The following is a 16,548-nucleotide window of genomic DNA, read 5'->3' on the forward strand; positions in this document are numbered from 1 at the left end:
AATTTTTCCATGCATCCCAATTCACTCTTATTTTACCCCATATCTCTTCTTATCTTTCTATTCCCACCATTCCCCCTCTTGTTCCATCCTCAGGTGTCCTCTTTTTTTCACTACCCATTTCCCTCTTTCTTTCTAGATCCATCCCCCATTTCTTCCACCGCCTCCTATTTCCCTTTTCTTATAACCCATCTCCCTCTTCTTCCACATTCTCCCATTTTTCTCCCATCCCCTTATTTGCCTCTTTTTCCACTTCTTTCCCTCTTTTTATACCCAATTTCTCTCTTTCTACATCCCTTTTTTTCCCCCTCTTCTTCTGTTACACCCCTATTTCTCTCTTCATTAATTCCTTCTTTTTTCCCTCTATTAATCTACTGCCATTTCCATCTACTTAAATACCCAACTTCTTCCATCTCCCTCGTTTCCTTCTTTTTCCAAATGACTCTTTCCATTCCCCTATTTCAATCTTCTTCTGTTCCACCCTTTTCTCTCTCTTCTTCTGTTCTTCTGTTTCCATTTACTTCTATTCAACCTCCATTACCCCTTTCTTTTAACCTCATCTCCATTTTCTTCCATCCCATTTCCTCATTACACTCTTCCATTCTTTCCCATTTCCCTCTTTTTCCATTCCCCCCCTCAATTTCCCTTTTCTTCGATTGCCCCCATTATGCTCTTCTTCCATCCCCTCTTCAACTCCCCTTTTTTTATTTGTTAAATTCCACCCATTCTACGTTTTTTTTGTTTTTTTTAAATTCTCCAACATTTCTTTCTTCTTCTGGCTCCATTTCTCTGTTTTTTTTAACCTACCCAATTCCCTCTTCCTATACCCTCTTCCTATACCCAATTTATCTCTTCCTACATCCCTCCTTTACCCTCTTCTTCTATTACACCCCTATTTCTCTCTTTATCTGTTCCTTCTCAATTTCCCTCTAATAATCTATTCTTCTACCCCCATTTCCCTCGACTTCAATACCCAGCTTTGTCCATCTTCATCATCTCTTTCTTTTTCCAATTTCCCAATCCTCTTGTTCCATTCCACTATTTCAATTTTCTTCTCTTTCACCCTTATTTCTCTCTTCTCTCTTCTGTTTCCCTTTACTTCTCTTCCTCCTGTATTAACCCTTTCTTCCAACCTCATCTCCATCTTCTTCCTTCATTGCACTATTCTTCCATTCTTTCCCATTTCTCTTTTATCCCATTGTGGCATTTCTTTTTCTTCTATCCCTCCCATTTTCCTGTTCTTCCACTCCCACTTCAATTTGCTTCTTCCCCCATCCCCCTTCAACCCCCCTTATTTTCCATTTGTTCAATTGCAACCCATTTTGCTTTTCTTACATTTTCTTACATTTCTCTCTTCTTCTTCTTGTCCCCATTTCTATGTTTTTTTTTACTACTTACCTTTTTTCTGTCTTCCTCCATTCCCCTGACTTCTCTCTTCTTCCACCCCATTTCCAAATGCTTCTATCATCCACCTAGTTCCTCCTTCTTCTGTTCCTACATTTGCTTCTTTTTCCACCACCCTTATTTCCCTTTTCGTCTATGCCGCATCTGTCTGTTCTTCCATCCCCCTATTTCTTCATTCTTCCATTTCCTCTCTTTCTGCCTTCTTTCATTTCTTCAATTTTTATCTTCTTCCATCTCTTTCATGTCATTCTTCTTCCCTCCCCTAGTTCAAATTCCCCGTATTTTCCTCTTCTATTCCACCTTATTTTTTTGTATTCCACCCTATTCTTTCCCCGCAATCTCTCTGTTCTTCCAACTCTCACTTCTCTGTTATTTCATACTCCCCTTCCCCTCTTCATCCATTCCCCTATTTTCCTATTCTTCAATTGCAGCCCTATTTCTCTCTTCCCCAAATTGTTATCTTCTTCTATTTCCCCCATTTCAGTTTTCTCCCATTACTCTAACTGTAACGTCCACTCGGAGTGAAGGCTCAGCCAGGCTCTTCAGGCAGTATGCAGTTTCTCCAGAATTTCCTTCTTGCTGTGTTTCTGATCTTGCTTTGCTCCTTTGCGCCTCCTTTGTTTGTATAATTATATGTGCTATACCCGTGTGCTCTGAGTTTCAGTTTAGTTTTCTGTTTGTCCAGCTTAAGGTATGTCCATTCAGGTGTCCTGTCCTGAGCCCAAGTAGAGGGGTGTCCTGTCCTGAGCCCTGGTAGAGGGGTGTCCTGTCCTGAGCATTGATAGAGGGGTGTCCTGTCCTGAGCCCCATTAGAAGGGTGTCATGTCCTGAGCCCCATTAGAGGGGTGTCATGTCCTGAGGGATGGGTGTACTGTCCTATTTCTGTCTGATCTTGTGTTTAGCTTGTCCCTGTAACCTGTATTCTTAATTCTGTAACCTGCTTCTACTTCTCTGGCTCTGGTCTGCCTTTTCTGTCATTGCCTGCAGCATATATCTAAATCCTGTTACCTGTACTGGATACCTCCCACTGCTATTTCAGGGTCCTGGGATGTGGCTGCACAATCCTGATGGCTCAACACTCAGGGGGAATTTGGTTACCCTGCACCAGGCCCTGTGTCTCTGCTCCTGCACTGTGACTCCTGAATTCCATCATTGAGCGCTCTGGGTCATTACAGTCGTCTGCATGGACCTCAGTCGTGAGACCAACTTCTTTCATTCCCTCCATTTCTCTCATCTTCATCCACTCTCATTTTGTCAAACCCTCCTAATTCCCTCTTTTTCTACCACCCCTTTTCCTCTTCTTTCAACCTATTTCATTCCACACTTTCTTCACCATTCCCACCTTATGATCCACACCTTCTATTTCCCTCTCCCCCATTCCCTCTTCTTCTTCCATTCCCCTAATTTCTCTCTTCTTCCATCCGCAGTTGTCCTCTTTTTCCACCACCCATTTCCCTCATTACCCTATTTCTCTCTTCTTACACCCCTTCTTATCTCTCTTCTTGTATTCCACCCCTGTGCCTTCTCCATTTCCCTATATTAATCTATTCTTCTATCCCCATTTCCCTCTACTTCAATACTCCACTTCTTCTATCTCCCCCACTTCTTTCTTTTTCCTATTTCCCAATTGTCTTGTTCCATTCCCCTTTCAATCTTCCTCTCTTCCACCCTTATTTCTCTTTTTTTTCCGTTCCTCTGTTTGCCTGTACTTCTATTCCTCCTCCATTGCCCCTTTCTTCCAACCTCATCTCCCTCTTCTTCCATCCAATTTCCTTCATTACACTCTTCTTCCTTTCTTTCCCATTTCTCTTTGCTTCTGTTCCCCATTTATTTTTCTTCTATCATTCTTATTTCCCTCTTCTTTCATTCCCACTTCAATTTCCATTTTCTTCCATTCCCCCATTAGCCTCTTCTTCCAATTCCCTCTTCTTTTACCCCCCATTTCCCCATCTTCCATCCCCCCCATTTCTCTCTTCCCTTGTTGTCCTCTATTTCTACCCCCTTCATTTTCCACTACTACAATCCCCTTTCTTCCATCTCCCCCATTTCTTTCTTTTCCATTTTCCCAACCCTCTTGTTCCATTCCCCTCTTTCAATCTTTTTCTATTCCACCCTTATTTCTCTCTTAATCCATTCCCGTATTTCTTCTTCTGTTCGTCTATTACCCTTTTCTTCCACCCCATATTCCTTCATCACATTTCCTTCATTACACTCTTCTGTAATGTCCCGTGGCGCAGTTCGTCACCCTCAACCTTCAGCACTTACCTCATTCACCACCATCTTCTGCATACTGGGTTCCTTCTCCGTTGCCAACGTTACACTTCTTACATTCTTCCTTTCCATCTTCTTCCATTTACCATTTACCTTTTCTTCACTTCCACCATATTTCCCTCTTCTTTCATTTACCCTCATTTCCCTCTTACATTCGCACATTTGCCTTTTTCTATCCTCATTTCTCTCTTCTATGCATTATTTCCCTCTTCTATGCATTATTTCCCTTTGGTTCCAACCCTTACAAGTTTCTCATCTTTCGTTTCCCATTTTCCTCTTCTTACATTTCTCTGTTCTTCTAGCCCCACTTCTCTGTTATTTCATTCACCCTACTCATCTGTTCCTCTATTCTCCCATTTTCCTTTTCTTCTATTGCAGCCCTATTTCTCTCTTCCCCAAATCATATTCTCCTATTTCACCCATTTACTTATTCTTCCATCTTCCTATTTCAGTTTTCTTCCATTACTCCAACTTCTTCCATTACTGAATTTCCATCTTCTTTCATCATTCCCCAATTCCTTGTCCTTCCATTCCTCCATTTCTGTCTTCTTCCATCGCACTCATTTCTCTCTCTTTATCCATCCCCTATTTCTTCCACCCCTTCCATTATCTCGATTTTCATCTCCTATTATCGCTTTCATTTCATTTTTCTTCCATCCCCTACTTCCACCTGCCCCCTTATTTTCCTCATCTTCTGTTCCACCCTATTTCTTTTTTCTTCCTTTCCCCGCCATGTCTCTGTTCTTCCCACACCCTTGCAGCCTTATTTCTCTCTTCCCAAAATGTTCAGCTTCTTCTATTTTCCCTATTTCAGTTTACTTCCATTACTCCATCTTTTTAAATTCCCTCAATTTCTCTCATCTTCATTCACCCTTGTTTTTTCCACCCCTCCCAATTCCCTCTTTTTCTACCACCCATTTCCCTCTTCTTTCAACCTATTTCTCTCTTCTTGGATTCCACCCTTTCTTCATCATCCCCCTATTTGTTCCACCCCTCCCATTTCCCTCTCCCCCATTTCCCTCTTCTTCTTCTTCTTCCTACATCCCTCGTTTTCCCTCTTCTTCTATTCACCCCTATTTCTCTTTTCATCTGTTCTGTCTCCATTTATCTCTATTAATCTATTTGTCAGGCTCCCAGGCCCACTTCACGTACGCTCCGGTGACTCCAACCTTTTGTTGTTCCCCCTGCTGCCTACGCCACACGCCGTGCTACCGCTCCATCACGAGTTGCGCCTCATCCCTGGCCTCCAGTAAAAGGAGTGCAGCGGGCGTGTAGACGCTAGTGGAAAGGTGATGTGGGAGAGGCATCTTTTTCCACCCCATCATTTCCCACTGCTACTATCATCCACCTTGTTTCTCCTTCTTCTATTCCTACATTTGTTTCTTCTTTCACAGCCCATATTTCACTATTCTTCCATACCCCGTATTTCTTTGTTCTTCCATTCCCTATTTCTTACTTCCATTTCCTCGATTTCCGACTTCTTTCATTTCAGCGAATTTCGGCATTTTTCCATCTCTTTCATTTCATCCTTCTTCCATCTCTTTCATTTCATTTTTCTTCCATCCTTCAGTTTCACCTCCCCCCTTATTTTCCTTGTCTTCTATTCCACCCTATTTTTCTTTTCTTCCTTTCCCTGCCACCTCTCTGTTCTTCTGGCCCCCTCTTCTCAGTTATTTAATCCTCCTTTTCCCGTCTTCCTCCATTCCCCAAATTTTCTTCTTCTATTCCCCCGCTTTTCCGTTTTCTTCCATTGCTCCAAATTCTTCCATTTGCTCCATTTCTCTCTTCTTCCATCCACCCTTAATTTTTCCATGCATCCCAATTCACTCTTATTTTACCCCATATCTCTTCTTATCTTTCTATTCCCACCATTCCCCCTCTTGTTCCATCCTCAGGTGTCCTCTTTTTTTCACTACCCATTTCCCTCTTTCTTTCTAGATCCATCCCCCATTTCTTCCACCGCCTCCTATTTCCCTTTTCTTATAACCCATCTCCCTCTTCTTCCACATTCTCCCATTTTTCTCCCATCCCCTTATTTGCCTCTTTTTCCACTTCTTTCCCTCTTTTTATACCCAATTTCTCTCTTTCTACATCCCTTTTTTTCCCCCTCTTCTTCTGTTACACCCCTATTTCTCTCTTCATTAATTCCTTCTTTTTTCCCTCTATTAATCTACTGCCATTTCCATCTACTTAAATACCCAACTTCTTCCATCTCCCTCGTTTCCTTCTTTTTCCAAATGACTCTTTCCATTCCCCTATTTCAATCTTCTTCTGTTCCACCCTTTTCTCTCTCTTCTTCTGTTCTTCTGTTTCCATTTACTTCTATTCAACCTCCATTACCCCTTTCTTTTAACCTCATCTCCATTTTCTTCCATCCCATTTCCTCATTACACTCTTCCATTCTTTCCCATTTCCCTCTTTTTCCATTCCCCCCCTCAATTTCCCTTTTCTTCGATTGCCCCCATTATGCTCTTCTTCCATCCCCTCTTCAACTCCCCTTTTTTTATTTGTTAAATTCCACCCATTCTACGTTTTTTTTGTTTTTTTTAAATTCTCCAACATTTCTTTCTTCTTCTGGCTCCATTTCTCTGTTTTTTTTAACCTACCCAATTCCCTCTTCCTATACCCTCTTCCTATACCCAATTTATCTCTTCCTACATCCCTCCTTTACCCTCTTCTTCTATTACACCCCTATTTCTCTCTTTATCTGTTCCTTCTCAATTTCCCTCTAATAATCTATTCTTCTACCCCCATTTCCCTCGACTTCAATACCCAGCTTTGTCCATCTTCATCATCTCTTTCTTTTTCCAATTTCCCAATCCTCTTGTTCCATTCCACTATTTCAATTTTCTTCTCTTTCACCCTTATTTCTCTCTTCTCTCTTCTGTTTCCCTTTACTTCTCTTCCTCCTGTATTAACCCTTTCTTCCAACCTCATCTCCATCTTCTTCCTTCATTGCACTATTCTTCCATTCTTTCCCATTTCTCTTTTATCCCATTGTGGCATTTCTTTTTCTTCTATCCCTCCCATTTTCCTGTTCTTCCACTCCCACTTCAATTTGCTTCTTCCCCCATCCCCCTTCAACCCCCCTTATTTTCCATTTGTTCAATTGCAACCCATTTTGCTTTTCTTACATTTTCTTACATTTCTCTCTTCTTCTTCTTGTCCCCATTTCTATGTTTTTTTTTACTACTTACCTTTTTTCTGTCTTCCTCCATTCCCCTGACTTCTCTCTTCTTCCACCCCATTTCCAAATGCTTCTATCATCCACCTAGTTCCTCCTTCTTCTGTTCCTACATTTGCTTCTTTTTCCACCACCCTTATTTCCCTTTTCGTCTATGCCGCATCTGTCTGTTCTTCCATCCCCCTATTTCTTCATTCTTCCATTTCCTCTCTTTCTGCCTTCTTTCATTTCTTCAATTTTTATCTTCTTCCATCTCTTTCATGTCATTCTTCTTCCCTCCCCTAGTTCAAATTCCCCGTATTTTCCTCTTCTATTCCACCTTATTTTTTTGTATTCCACCCTATTCTTTCCCCGCAATCTCTCTGTTCTTCCAACTCTCACTTCTCTGTTATTTCATACTCCCCTTCCCCTCTTCATCCATTCCCCTATTTTCCTATTCTTCAATTGCAGCCCTATTTCTCTCTTCCCCAAATTGTTATCTTCTTCTATTTCCCCCATTTCAGTTTTCTCCCATTACTCTAACTGTAACGTCCACTCGGAGTGAAGGCTCAGCCAGGCTCTTCAGGCAGTATGCAGTTTCTCCAGAATTTCCTTCTTGCTGTGTTTCTGATCTTGCTTTGCTCCTTTGCGCCTCCTTTGTTTGTATAATTATATGTGCTATACCCGTGTGCTCTGAGTTTCAGTTTAGTTTTCTGTTTGTCCAGCTTAAGGTATGTCCATTCAGGTGTCCTGTCCTGAGCCCAAGTAGAGGGGTGTCCTGTCCTGAGCCCTGGTAGAGGGGTGTCCTGTCCTGAGCATTGATAGAGGGGTGTCCTGTCCTGAGCCCCATTAGAAGGGTGTCATGTCCTGAGCCCCATTAGAGGGGTGTCATGTCCTGAGGGATGGGTGTACTGTCCTATTTCTGTCTGATCTTGTGTTTAGCTTGTCCCTGTAACCTGTATTCTTAATTCTGTAACCTGCTTCTACTTCTCTGGCTCTGGTCTGCCTTTTCTGTCATTGCCTGCAGCATATATCTAAATCCTGTTACCTGTACTGGATACCTCCCACTGCTATTTCAGGGTCCTGGGATGTGGCTGCACAATCCTGATGGCTCAACACTCAGGGGGAATTTGGTTACCCTGCACCAGGCCCTGTGTCTCTGCTCCTGCACTGTGACTCCTGAATTCCATCATTGAGCGCTCTGGGTCATTACAGTCGTCTGCATGGACCTCAGTCGTGAGACCAACTTCTTTCATTCCCTCCATTTCTCTCATCTTCATCCACTCTCATTTTGTCCAACCCTCCTAATTCCCTCTTTTTCTACCACCCCTTTTCCTCTTCTTTCAACCTATTTCATTCCACACTTTCTTCACCATTCCCACCTTATGATCCACACCTTCTATTTCCCTCTCCCCCATTCCCTCTTCTTCTTCCATTCCCCTAATTTCTCTCTTCTTCCATCCGCAGTTGTCCTCTTTTTCCACCACCCATTTCCCTCATTACCCTATTTCTCTCTTCTTACACCCCTTCTTATCTCTCTTCTTGTATTCCACCCCTGTGCCTTCTCCATTTCCCTATATTAATCTATTCTTCTATCCCCATTTCCCTCTACTTCAATACTCCACTTCTTCTATCTCCCCCACTTCTTTCTTTTTCCTATTTCCCAATTGTCTTGTTCCATTCCCCTTTCAATCTTCCTCTCTTCCACCCTTATTTCTCTTTTTTTTCCGTTCCTCTGTTTGCCTGTACTTCTATTCCTCCTCCATTGCCCCTTTCTTCCAACCTCATCTCCCTCTTCTTCCATCCAATTTCCTTCATTACACTCTTCTTCCTTTCTTTCCCATTTCTCTTTGCTTCTGTTCCCCATTTATTTTTCTTCTATCATTCTTATTTCCCTCTTCTTTCATTCCCACTTCAATTTCCATTTTCTTCCATTCCCCCATTAGCCTCTTCTTCCAATTCCCTCTTCTTTTACCCCCCATTTCCCCATCTTCCATCCCCCCCATTTCTCTCTTCCCTTGTTGTCCTCTATTTCTACCCCCTTCATTTTCCACTACTACAATCCCCTTTCTTCCATCTCCCCCATTTCTTTCTTTTCCATTTTCCCAACCCTCTTGTTCCATTCCCCTCTTTCAATCTTTTTCTATTCCACCCTTATTTCTCTCTTAATCCATTCCCGTATTTCTTCTTCTGTTCGTCTATTACCCTTTTCTTCCACCCCATATTCCTTCATCACATTTCCTTCATTACACTCTTCTGTAATGTCCCGTGGCGCAGTTCGTCACCCTCAACCTTCAGCACTTACCTCATTCACCACCATCTTCTGCATACTGGGTTCCTTCTCCGTTGCCAACGTTACACTTCTTACATTCTTCCTTTCCATCTTCTTCCATTTACCATTTACCTTTTCTTCACTTCCACCATATTTCCCTCTTCTTTCATTTACCCTCATTTCCCTCTTACATTCGCACATTTGCCTTTTTCTATCCTTATTTCTCTCTTCTATGCATTATTTCCCTCTTCTATGCATTATTTCCCTTTGGTTCCAACCCTTACAAGTTTCTCATCTTTCGTTTCCCATTTTCCTCTTCTTACATTTCTCTGTTCTTCTAGCCCCACTTCTCTGTTATTTCATTCACCCTACTCATCTGTTCCTCTATTCTCCCATTTTCCTTTTCTTCTATTGCAGCCCTATTTCTCTCTTCCCCAAATCATATTCTCCTATTTCACCCATTTACTTATTCTTCCATCTTCCTATTTCAGTTTTCTTCCATTACTCCAACTTCTTCCATTACTGAATTTCCATCTTCTTTCATCATTCCCCAATTCCTTGTCCTTCCATTCCTCCATTTCTGTCTTCTTCCATCGCACTCATTTCTCTCTCTTTATCCATCCCCTATTTCTTCCACCCCTTCCATTATCTCGATTTTCATCTCCTATTATCGCTTTCATTTCATTTTTCTTCCATCCCCTACTTCCACCTGCCCCCTTATTTTCCTCATCTTCTGTTCCACCCTATTTCTTTTTTCTTCCTTTCCCCGCCATGTCTCTGTTCTTCCCACACCCTTGCAGCCTTATTTCTCTCTTCCCAAAATGTTCAGCTTCTTCTATTTTCCCTATTTCAGTTTACTTCCATTACTCCATCTTTTTAAATTCCCTCAATTTCTCTCATCTTCATCCACCCTTCTTTTTTCCACCCCTCCCAATTCCCTCTTTTTCTACCACCCATTTCCCTCTTCTTTCAACCTATTTCTCTCTTCTTGGATTCCACCCTTTCTTCATCATCCCCCCATTTGTTCCACCCCTCCCATTTCCCTCTCCCCCATTTCCCTCTTCTTCTTCTTCTTCCTACATCCCTCGTTTTCCCTCTTCTTCTATTCACCCCTATTTCTCTTTTCATCTGTTCTGTCTCCATTTATCTCTATTAATCTATTTGTCAGGCTCCCAGGCCCACTTCACGTACGCTCCGGTGACTCCAACCTTTTGTTGTTCCCCCTGCTGCCTACGCCACACGCCGTGCTACCACTCCATCACGAGTTGCGCCTCATCCCTGGCCTCCAGTAAAAGGAGTGCAGCGGGCGTGTAGACGCTAGTGGAAAGGTGATGTGGGAGAGGCATCTTTTTCCACCCCATCATTTCCCACTGCTACTATCATCCACCTTGTTTCTCCTTCTTCTATTCCTACATTTGTTTCTTCTTTCACAGCCCATATTTCACTATTCTTCCATACCCCGTATTTCTTTGTTCTTCCATTCCCTATTTCTTACTTCCATTTCCTCGATTTCCGACTTCTTTCATTTCAGCGAATTTCGGCATTTTTCCATCTCTTTCATTTCATCCTTCTTCCATCTCTTTCATTTCATTTTTCTTCCATCCTTCAGTTTCACCTCCCCCCTTATTTTCCTTGTCTTCTATTCCACCCTATTTTTCTTTTCTTCCTTTCCCTGCCACCTCTCTGTTCTTCTGGCCCCCTCTTCTCAGTTATTTAATCCTCCTTTTCCCGTCTTCCTCCATTCCCCAAATTTTCTTCTTCTATTCCCCCGCTTTTCCGTTTTCTTCCATTGCTCCAAATTCTTCCATTTGCTCCATTTCTCTCTTCTTCCATCCACCCTTAATTTTTCCATGCATCCCAATTCACTCTTATTTTACCCCATATCTCTTCTTATCTTTCTATTCCCACCATTCCCCCTCTTGTTCCATCCTCAGGTGTCCTCTTTTTTTCACTACCCATTTCCCTCTTTCTTTCTAGATCCATCCCCCATTTCTTCCACCGCCTCCTATTTCCCTTTTCTTATAACCCATCTCCCTCTTCTTCCACATTCTCCCATTTTTCTCCCATCCCCTTATTTGCCTCTTTTTCCACTTCTTTCCCTCTTTTTATACCCAATTTCTCTCTTTCTACATCCCTTTTTTTCCCCCTCTTCTTCTGTTACACCCCTATTTCTCTCTTCATTAATTCCTTCTTTTTTCCCTCTATTAATCTACTGCCATTTCCATCTACTTAAATACCCAACTTCTTCCATCTCCCTCGTTTCCTTCTTTTTCCAAATGACTCTTTCCATTCCCCTATTTCAATCTTCTTCTGTTCCACCCTTTTCTCTCTCTTCTTCTGTTCTTCTGTTTCCATTTACTTCTATTCAACCTCCATTACCCCTTTCTTTTAACCTCATCTCCATTTTCTTCCATCCCATTTCCTCATTACACTCTTCCATTCTTTCCCATTTCCCTCTTTTTCCATTCCCCCCCTCAATTTCCCTATTCTTCGATTGCCCCCATTATGCTCTTCTTCCATCCCCTCTTCAACTCCCCTTTTTTTATTTGTTAAATTCCACCCATTCTTCTTTTTTTTTTTTTAAATTCTCCAACATTTCTTTCTTCTTCTGGCTCCATTTCTCTGTTTTTTTTAACCTACCCAATTCCCTCTTCCTATACCCTCTTCCTATACCCTCTTCCTATACCCAATTTATCTCTTCCTACATCCCTCCTTTACCCTCTTCTTCTATTACACCCCTATTTCTCTCTTTATCTGTTCCTTCTCAATTTCCCTCTAATAATATATTCTTCTACCCCCATTTCCCTCGACTTCAATACCCAGCTTTGTCCATCTTCATCATCTCTTTCTTTTTCCAATTTCCCAATCCTCTTGTTCCATTCCACTATTTCAATTTTCTTCTCTTTCACCCTTATTTCTCTCTTCTCTCTTCTGTTTCCCTTTACTTCTCTTCCTCCTGTATTAACCCTTTCTTCCAACCTCATCTCCATCTTCTTCCTTCATTGCACTATTCTTCCATTCTTTCCCATTTCTCTTTTATCCCATTGTGGCATTTCTTTTTCTCCTATCCCTCCCATTTTCCTGTTCTTCCACTCCCACTTCAATTTGCTTCTTCCCCCATCCCCCTTCAACCCCCCTTATTTTCCATTTGTTCAATTGCAACCCATTTTGCTTTCCCTCTTCTTACACTCTCTCTCTCCTTCGATTCCCCCCTTTCTGTCTTCATCAATCCTGTCTTTTCTCCACCTTCTCCCATTCCCCCTATTTCCCTCTTCTTCTTCTTCTTCCATTCCCCCTATTTCACTTTTCTTCCATGCCCAGTTGTCCTCTTTTCCCACCACCCATTTCCCTCTTCTTTCATCCTTTTTCTTTCTTATTACTCTCTTTATCCATTCCCCATTTCTTCCACCTGTCCCGTTTCCCTTTTATTTTACCACATTTTCCCTTCTATCCCCTATTTACCTTTTTCCATCCAATTTCCCTCTTCTTATACCCAATGTCTCTCTTCCTACATCCATCCTTTCCCTCTTCTTGTATTACACTCCTATGTCTCTCTTCATCTGTTCCTTCTCAATTTCCCTATATCATTGTATTCTTCTACTTCCATTTCCCTCTACTTCAGTACCCTGCTTCTTCTATCTCCCCCATTAGCCTCTTCTTTCACCCCCTCTTCCAATTCCCCTCTTCTTCTTTTACCCCAATTTCCCCATCTTCCATTCCCTCCCCATTTCTTTCTTTCATCCCCTGTTGTCCTTTCGCTAATACTTGCTCTGCTCTTTTATCTCCCTTTTCATTTACTTCCCCACCCACATATTTCCCATTTCCCCCAATCTCCCATTTATTCCTGATATCCGATTTCCCCTCCCATTTTCCTCAATATTCCATTCCATCTCCTCTGCTATTTTTGTTATCCATCACCTCATTTCCCTTTTTCATCCCCTTGTTTCAACTTTCCTCCCCATTTCATCCCTTTTCCCAGTCCTTTCCCATATGTTTCACATTTCCCCACGTATCCCACCCCCATATGGCCCACCTTTCCCCATTGTCCCCATTATGTAATTCCCTTTCCCATCCCCTCATTTAACATTTTCCCATTCCCTCATATCTCATTTCCACCCCTCCTTTCCATTTCTTTTTTTCCTTCCTCCCTTTAAAAATAAGAGTTAATCTGCCAGAACACTCATTGGTGTTTTGGATAAAGTTAGACATTCTATAAATATAACCAAAATAAAGGCTACCTCTGGACTCACGAAACCTCTGGGTCTATGCCTTGAAGGATTGCCTTGCCTCTTGGGCGATTGTAAGGCTGGATCTGCATTCAAGCCCCAAGTCTGTAGACAAACTCTTCATGCAGGTGAAACACCGTCACAGCCTCAGATGTGTCTGGGGGTAAATGGAGTTTATGCAGCAGTTATCAGTGCTTCCCATTGGGATATCACAGTATTTTCTCTTTATGGACTACTGATGCTAAGTGTCCTAGATGATGTTAAAGGGATAGTCCCATATTTTCTGTTATTATTTAATTTGTTGTTTATTTCAATATCTAAAAGATACACTTATAATTTACAGTCTACATTACTATTATATTAATATAAAAAGTGTGTTTGTTTCAACCAACCGACTTAAACAGTTTAACCCCTTAAGGACCTGGACACTACTTTTTACACTACAGGACTAGAGCAATTTTAACATTTTTACTATGTCCCTGTAATCTGTCCGGTATTTATACAGGTAGCTTATTTTATACTCATTTTATTTGGGTGATACATGGGGGGACTGTTTAGCTGATACAGCTATACATCAGCAATATTCAAGAAGACCACCCCTTCTCCTACTCTCATCTTTCGGACTCATTTGCTGATCTCTGTGTGCAGGCACAGATGAGATTTTGTATAATTATACTGGAATTGTTATCAGTCACTGATTAGCAGCAGTTTCCCTCCATTACCCGAGTCAGTTTCTGTGTGTAGCTGAAGTTTTGCTGGCACAAGGTTAGAATTTTATGACGCAGGAGGGATGTGCTGTAACTGACAGAGAGCCCCCACCTTATTTCCTACCTTATGTTAGTAGATGACCTGTTTAAGAACCTCATTAATAGCCAAGTGGTCTGTTCACCAAGCTAGTGTCTAATGGGCTTGTGTTTAGCCAAGTGGTCTGTTCACCAAGCTAGTGTCTAATGGGCTTGTGTTTTTTTCATTGTGATTATTACAGGATGCCTTACCAGCACCAGATCTATCCTTTAGGCACGTCTTCAGACCAAACATCCATACCAAGTTACGCCATTGGAGAGATGCGCCCGCTACACGCGTACTGGTTCCGGGCGAACAGAGGGTCTCGGACTTCCTGATCACTCCTTTAAGAGCCCCTCTGTTTGTCCGGAGGGGTGCGCTGAAACAGGCACCGCGGATGAACTGTGCCCAGGCATCCGGTTACTAAAGTGTCCAGCAGCGTCACGTAATGTGCATTATAAAACAGGACTCATGAAGTGAGGTGCGGTGGGTACAAGTAGTGTTTGTATTTGTACTTGCGTACGTATAACACACTGAATGAAACATTATATATTTATATAAGTATATGTATATATCGTATTAGTGCCATTAATAATTTTGAATATCATGTGACATTCCGAATCACAGTGTCATTTTGTTCAGAAATAACTTGATTTTGATTAAAACTTTTTTTTTTGCTTTTCTGTGCTCGTATATTGCTTCATACAGTATGAACTATTAACATACTTCATGTCAGGTGTGAACTTACATTTTCATTTATATACTTCTGACCATAATGTTTAAATATAGAAAGAAAATACTGTATGAATTGATTAAAAACCAGGTTGTTTAGGCCAATATAGCAATATGAACTGTGACTGTGCGTGTTTGCAGCTAAAACTTGTTATGTATACAGGATTGTGTTCAGTTGACAACCTATAAACATATTATCATACTTGGGAACTTTAACTACATTAACTTAAATATTAACCCTTAAATAGCCCATCCTGCTACCTCCATGTAGTGACCAAATGGCTCTAATTCCAGTCCTCGTGGAAACCTTGGCTTGTTATTATTTAAAGATTTACTTACTTGGGTCACCTGCATGGAAGCAGGAATATCCCTCATAACATACTGGCAGCAAGAGCACTAGTTGGGAGTCTTCTATATGATAACAGCAGCGTAGAATAAGAATGAGTCCCAAACTGTGTGACCCTGATTGCCAGACTTCAGACTGGAAACAAAATAAGCAGGTAATAGACTGACGCTCAATGACAAAAATATCCCTCTTTAAAAAAAAGTTACAAATAAAAAGCAATTTTGTAATATTTATGTGTACCAGAATTGGTTGATTTTATTGTGGTTCTACAGTTAAAGGGAGTTCCCTGTTCTGTGCAGACAAGTACTTTAAAGGTGCTGTTCCACATAGATGTGGATCTTTGCATACCCCATTTCTACCCCTCCTTTCCATTTCCTTTTACCCTAATCTTTTTACAAAATTAGAGTTAATCTCCCAGACAAATCCTTATACAGCAACTCATTGTTAATAATGCCATAAATAAACCCAAAATAAAGGCTACCTCTGGACTCACGAAACCTCTGGGTCTATGCCTTGAAGGATTGTCCTGCCTCTTGGAAGATTGTAAGGCTGATACTGTATTCAAGATCCACATCTGCAGACAAACCATTCATGCAGGGGAAGCACCGTCACAGCCTCAGATGTGTCTGTGGTAGGTGAAATGTTGCAGCAGTTATCGGTGCTTGTCATTGTGATGTCAGGATATTTTCTCTTTATGATATCACTACTGATGCTAAGTGGCCTAGATGATTTTAAAGGGATAGTCCTATATTTTGTGTGCAGGCAGGGACCAGATTTTGTATAATTATAAAGGAGTTGTTATCAATCACGGATTAGCAGCGGTTTCCCTCCATTACCAGAGTCAGTTTGTGTGTAACTGAAGTTTCACTCCCACATTCAAACACGGTTAGAACTGTAATACAGCAGGAGGGATTAATTGTAACTGACAGGCAGCCCCTCAGTTTATTGCCTACCTTATGTTAGAAGATTACCTGTTTGAGAGCCTCATTGTCGGCCAAGTGGTCTGTTCAGCAGCTTACTGTAGTGGTGATAGCAGGATGCTGTGCCAGTACCGGATCTATGCTACATGTTTGGACCAAATATCCATACCAAGTCCACACCATTAGCGGGCTGCGCCTGCTACAAAAGTGTACTGGTCACTGCTGAACTGTGTGACCCTGATAACCTGCCCATAGGTGGCTTGTCAAGAGGTGGAACACAGAGCTGCTTTTGAAGCTATTTTTAATAGTGTGTAAACTATTCGAGTTTTATTGTAAGTTACAACCTCATGTGTGGACTGTGTGGATCCCTCTCAACATGTCAAATAGCAGTAGAGCCACATGTGTAAGCCGTGCGATCAGAGGTGTGGGTAGAG

The sequence above is a fragment of the Spea bombifrons genome, chromosome 4 (assembly GCF_027358695.1).
Source record: "Spea bombifrons isolate aSpeBom1 chromosome 4, aSpeBom1.2.pri, whole genome shotgun sequence".
Lineage (NCBI taxonomy): Eukaryota > Metazoa > Chordata > Amphibia > Anura > Pelobatidae > Spea > Spea bombifrons.